Raw genomic sequence first — 6339 nt, 5'->3', positions numbered from 1 at the left:
ACAAACAAACCAAAATCTTCCTAGACCGCCCAACAATGTATTCCGGTCCTCCAGTCATTCTTGCTGTGGTCCTCCAGACTACCAGCTTCTGGCACAGTACAAGGTGGGTGGTGGGAATGCACAGAAAAAGAGTTTCTGAAGGCCAGATGAATGCTCAAGCTGTTTAGACAAAGCTGTAAGTAATCAGGGAAAACACTGCCATTCACTTGGTGAAATCAGCCTTTGCAGAATTTCTAGAATTCTTCCTGCATGCAGACCAAGGGCTTGGTTCTGCAGAAGCATGAAGGCAGAGATGTATAAGTCACTCCTCCAACCTGAGGAAACCCAAGTCTCTTGTGCCCCTGATCATCAGCCGGACAAGTAGTTGCATTTTCAGTCGCGACTGCAATTATAAAAGGGTGTTGAAGCCACCAGATTGGTGACAACAGACTCTTCGCACCCCTTCAGTCTGCCTCTGCCTCAGATCCCCATAACAGTCCATGTCGGGCCAGTGCAGAAATCTCTTCTGCACCTGGGAAGCGTTGTGCAGGTGAGCTCCTCTGTGCCACTGCTCTGTAATCCCCATTGATGTAACCATGCTGGAGATTAAGTGGTCTCTACATTTTGCACTCCTGGTAATAGTGTCAATGCCCTACAGGAACGAGACAATGGTATACCAGTGCATAGCTACTGTGTGACCACTTCTGACAAGAAGCAACAATGAAAAGCACAGAGAAAATTTAGAGCAGGGAAAATTTATCCACAGGGAGTTGCAATTCTCAAGGTTGGAATTTGGTTGAAATACTTCCATGTGTGCTGAAAACCTTATGGAAACTTTAACAGCCCAAAGAAGTTAAGATCTTGGATTTTCACCTCTTCTGGAAAACTGCAGCACAGTAAGATACTGGGCATGTACTGATCAGAACCTTCAAAGATTGGTTTTGGACATCAAAGCACTAAAGCATGTCAATTGACTTTAAATACATGAAAAAACAACAGGACAGCCAACATGTCTTCACCTAGGGCAAATCATGCCTGAAAAATTTGGTGGCCTCCTACAATGGGGTTACAGCCTTATTAGTGGATAAGGAAAGAGTGACTGCTGTCATTTACCTGGATTTGAGCAAAGCATTTGATACTGTCCTGCAGAACATCCTTGTCTCTAAAGTGGAGAGACACATGGATTTAACAGGTGGACCACTCAATGGATAAGGAATTGGTTATACCCAAAGACTTGCTATCAATGGCTCAATGTCTGGGTGGAGACCAGTGATGAGTCGTGTCCCTCAGGGGTCTGTATTGGGACCAGTATCACTTAACAGCTTTGTCAGGGACATGGACAGTGGAAGCACACCTCAGCAAGTTTGCAGAAGGCACCAAGCTGTGTGGTGTGGTTGATACTCTAGAGGGAAGGAATGCCATCCAGAGGGGCCGTGACAGGTTTAAGAAGTGGGCCCATGCAAACATAATCAAGTTCAACAAGACCACGTGCATGGTCCTGCACCTGGGTTGGGGCAATCCCAAACATGGATACAGGATGGGTGACGAGTGGATTGAGAGCAGCCCTGCAGAGAATGACTTGGGGGTACTAGTGGATAAAAAATTGAATATGAGCCAGCAATGTGCGCTTACAGCCCAGAAAGCCAACCACATCCTGGGATGAACCAAAAGAAGCACGGCCAGCAGGTCAAGGAAGGTGATTTCTGCCCCTCTACTCTGCTCTGGTGAGACCCCACCTGGAGTGCTGCATCCAGCTCTGGGACACCCAACTTAAGAAGGACATGGACCTATTGGAATGGGTGCAGAGAAGGACCATGAAGATGATCAGGAGATGGAGCTCCTCCCCTATAAGGGGAGCCCCTCCCCTATAAGGAAAGGCTGAGAGAGTCGGGGCTGTTCAGCCTGGAGAAGAGAAGGCTCCGGGGGGACTTAAGCCTTCCAGTACTTAAAGGGGGCCTACAGGAAAGCTGGAGAGTGTGGTGAAAGGACAAGGGGTAATGGTTTTAAACTGGAAGAGGGGAGATTTAGATTAGATATTAGGAAGAAATTCTTCACTGTGAGGGTGGTGAGGGACTGGAACAGGTTTCCCAGGGAAGTTGTGGATGCCCCATCCCTGGAAGTGTTCAAGGCCAGGCTGGATGGGGCTTTGAGTAACTTGGTCTAGTGGGAGGTGTCCCTGCCCATGGCAGGCATGTTGGAACTGATCTTTAAGTTTAACTGATCTTTAACTCATCTTTAATCTTCCAACCCAAAACATTCTATGACTCTATGAATCTGTGACTTCAAAATAGTAGGTGAATTTGAAATCAAAAGAGAGTAATTTATTTAAGTGTTGGCACCTCTTGCTGCAGCTTCTTCAGCCTCATGTTCATGCACTAGTTGCAACTGCACTGCTGTAGCATGGATGTTGCAGTGCAGGCAGCATGTGTATCCTAATGATGAAAAGAAGGGATGGTCCAAGAAAGAGTATGGACTTTTTGATGCAGGCCAGAAGATGTGAAGAGGAGTCGTGAGTGGGGAAAGGCAAAGCAAAGAGAAAAAATCTGATCCAATTGCTTGCTAGCTAAGTACACTCCCCCCTGTGCAATAAAAGCTGTAGAGGGGCTTTTGAAGTAAAGAAGGCATGAGAATATAATTATACATTAAATCATGAAGCAAGCAATCTACATTGAAACAACACTGTTAGCATCATGCAGTTAAGCATTCAACAGCTGGAAATTCTGATAAATGTTCAGACAATTGTAGTTCTTGCATTTCTCGAACACTTGAGGGCCTGACTACAATGTTAACAACATACTCTTTGTGTTGATTTTGTGTGTGATATATCAGTGTGCTCAGTCAGGTTTTGGCTACTACCTCCCATTCTGAGGATCTAGGGCTGGGGACCTGTTTCTCTTCTTATTAATACTAGCGTAAATTCCAAGTAACTTAAAGAGACACCATCATAAAAAAACAAACAAGCAAAAAAAACCCCTAACAGATGCAAGCCATCAATAAAATGATACCCTATTCCTACATAATCAACAGAAACTTAAAGTGGCAAGTAGTGAAAACTACCACTGCAAAAGCCTAAAGTGAGGACTACTATCTTCATTCTGTAGAAAATGATTTTTTATTCTAAATGAGCCTTGTAGATTCCAAAATATGCTTTGTAAAATCATTGCTAATTGTCAGACGATTGAGTCACTCCAACTGAAGCCAGTAAAAAATCATGCAACTGCAGCTGTCAAGAGTTATGGATTTTAAGGCTCTAGACTATTTAACAGCATGTAAAAGAATATAAAACATGTCATTATTCAAATGAGAAAGGCGCAATCTGAAATGTGCAGTGTTTTGAAAATAAGTAAGCATCCTGACACCTGTAACATTGCTGCAATTTGGCTCGCACTATGATTACACCAACTATTAGTGCAGCTGTCACCCAAAATGCTGAATACAAGCAGGGGGTAAATGCTTCATTTAGGTGAGCAAACATACCAGGGCTTCTAAATGAATGACAATAGAAAGATTTTCCTTGGCTAACTGCTGTGGTACCACACATCCAGTTTGGCAGGAGGATGGTGCCGTGAAAGAGGAACACATTTCTCAGTTTGGAATTGTGTTGTTCCTCCAATGTCTGACATAAACATTTTAATTCCTCCTCCAGCTTGCAGAGTTAGGGCATGTGCGGATGTGTGTAGACTTCTGTACCAACACCCATGCTATGATCTATTTACTAACACTGGCCTACGAGCATCTGGGGCCAGATGATTAGCTGATGGAGCTTAGCATGCACTCACTGAAGACACAGTGACACCGCAGTTGAGACTCCTGCCCTTATATTCCAGAATTTGTAGGCTGCTCTTTAGAGCTCTCAAACCCAGGTACATTGTCTGTATCCATGACTGCATAATAAAAACTTCTTTCTTTCAAAGCAAAACAAATAAAAATTAAGGTGAACAAAATGACATGACTCATTAGTTAAAATCCCCCAAGAAAACACATTCTTTACCTAAATCAGTTGTGGCAGCTATTAATAATCCTGCCAGCTGTTACAGGAGGCCTCTTCAAGTGTACTGAGATCTCAACTTAAAGGTCTCCTGACAATGCATCCACTGCAGCATTTTAAAAATGAGCCTTACACTCAGTTAAGCCTTCTTAATCTTTATTTGTAACGACTAAAGTGATTTATCTAGGCTTCAACAGTTCATTAGTTTTAATGGTGAATACTGGGAATTTGAATATTACCATAGCCAGGTGTCAGTAGTGTCTAGGGGAAAGGAAATACTTTCCCGAATGCAAGCCACAGGACTGCGAGGAAACAGGTGAGGCTCACGTCACGTTTTGTAGACAGTTGTTTAAACATTTTTGCAATGTTCCACCATCCCTTGAATAACTCCAAACATACAGCCTTGGAAGAACCAGCTAACCTTGTTTTTTGCAAAAGGTCTGAGGAAGCACAAGCAGCGGCTACCCAGAGTGAGAATGATTACAAGCTTAAAACCACATTCAGTTTTCACTCAACTCTGGCTGTGGCAAATTCAAAGTAAATGGGTATTTGAGCAAACAAGGTGCTGATTTCAACCGTCAGCCTGGTGGCAGGGTCTCTGCTGGGTGCCACATGTACAGACACGTAGGAAAACAAATACAGCTGAAACTCACGGTGATCTTTCACAAGTATTTCTCCATCAAGTCAAAACATATATAGAATATCTCAATCCATAATAAACTCCAAACCTTGCAAATTCATCAGAAGAGCTATCCTTCTTTAAATACCTTCAAAATCTGACACTAACGACATGTAGTGGATACAGCTATTTTAAAGAACTTGTAATTTTCCTCCTGGTGTGTACTACGAGTGATTTCCAAGTCTAGTCTTTGCTGTATACAGATGTCTAAAATGAAGCATTTATATGGTAAAATGACAAATGGAACTACTGTCTCAAAAAAATCATACTTTTCAAGAACATCCCAACCACACTCTCCTTCTCGTGAAGTGCTTTAAAAAAAGCTCTAAAAAGCTGGATGGGGGGGCCTTGTCCACCCTATTATCTTGTGCTTAACCAGAACAAGCACAAGAAGCCCATCTCTAGTGCTTCCTGGTTATCATTTCCACATCACACTGACCTCCTTTGCAGAAAGCTTAACAACTGCTCACGGTCAAATAACCCAGCCAGCCAGAAGCTCTGCTCTCCCACAGCAATCATAACCAGAAAACCCAACCTCTTGGTTGACACAGATCAGAAAATCCCTCAAAAATACCTCCAAACAGAAAACATACCTCAGAAACACCTCAGCGTTTTTGAGTATCTCTAAAGAGGGAATGAGAACAACTATTATTATTCCCATTATGCAGACAAAGAATCGAACAGAAAGATTAGGGTTTGCCATGGATATTAAAGAACTGCAACTATAATTTAGTTTCACGCTAAGCCTTAACTCAGCATTGCTGGGCACTTTAGAGAGTACTCCTGGAGGTGGTACAGGCTGAAAAAACAAATCTAGAGGGCAGTGAAATGGTGGTTAACCCAAGTAACTATCACAGCTTTATTTAATCACCACTTTGATTATTTTTTTTTCAGTGGGTACAAAGTAGCTAAATGAAGAAAACTGATGATCTAAATTTGGCAGGGGAAACAAAAAGGAAGAAGAAAGCGAAGGACTGCAAGGGGAAAAGGTTGAAGGTGAGCATGTTAGTGCAAGACTCAAGGAGCCACAAAATCTAGCCTGACCATTTGTGCAGACGTTTTCGTCTCACAAAGCCCAGCAGTTGAGGTTTGGCCAAAGCATGCTGCCTGCCGCAGCAACCAGGCTTGACCTAAGACTAAGACAAGGCCAGTCCACCGTCGCCCTTGGTCACAAAAGGGAGGGAACATGTAGAGAGAGCAGAGGGAGGCTGGGGAGTAGGGGCTGTAAGGCATTTACAGCAGAATGGCAGGGAACGGGGGATGAAGAGTCAGCTCTTGGTGGGACGAGGTGCTCTGCTGGCCCCAAACTGGCTGTGGCTACTGCTATGCTGGCTCCCTTGGTGAGCTGCGCTGGCTCCTCCTGCCATTTCTTTCTCAGTATCACTCCTGAGACTCCTCCACTCATTCTTTCTAGGGCTGCCCAGAGAGGTGGTGGAGTCTCCATCTCTGGAGACATTCAAAACCCACCTGGACGCGTTCCTGTGCAACCTGCTCTGGCTGACCCTGCTCTGGCAGGGGGTTGGACTAGGTGATCTCCAGAGGTCCCTTCCAACCCCTACCGTACTGTGATTCTGTGATAATTCCTGATGCTGAATGTTCAAAAAAGTCATGTGGATGTCTTTTTAAACTGGTATCCATGGTTCTTGTTTTCTTTTGTGGCTGTTCAGCCTCTGGTCGCCTTGTCCTCCTGTGA

This window comes from Chroicocephalus ridibundus, chromosome Z, assembly GCF_963924245.1.
Source record: "Chroicocephalus ridibundus chromosome Z, bChrRid1.1, whole genome shotgun sequence".
NCBI lineage: Eukaryota > Metazoa > Chordata > Aves > Charadriiformes > Laridae > Chroicocephalus > Chroicocephalus ridibundus.
This window is presented reverse-complemented; position numbering follows the sequence as displayed.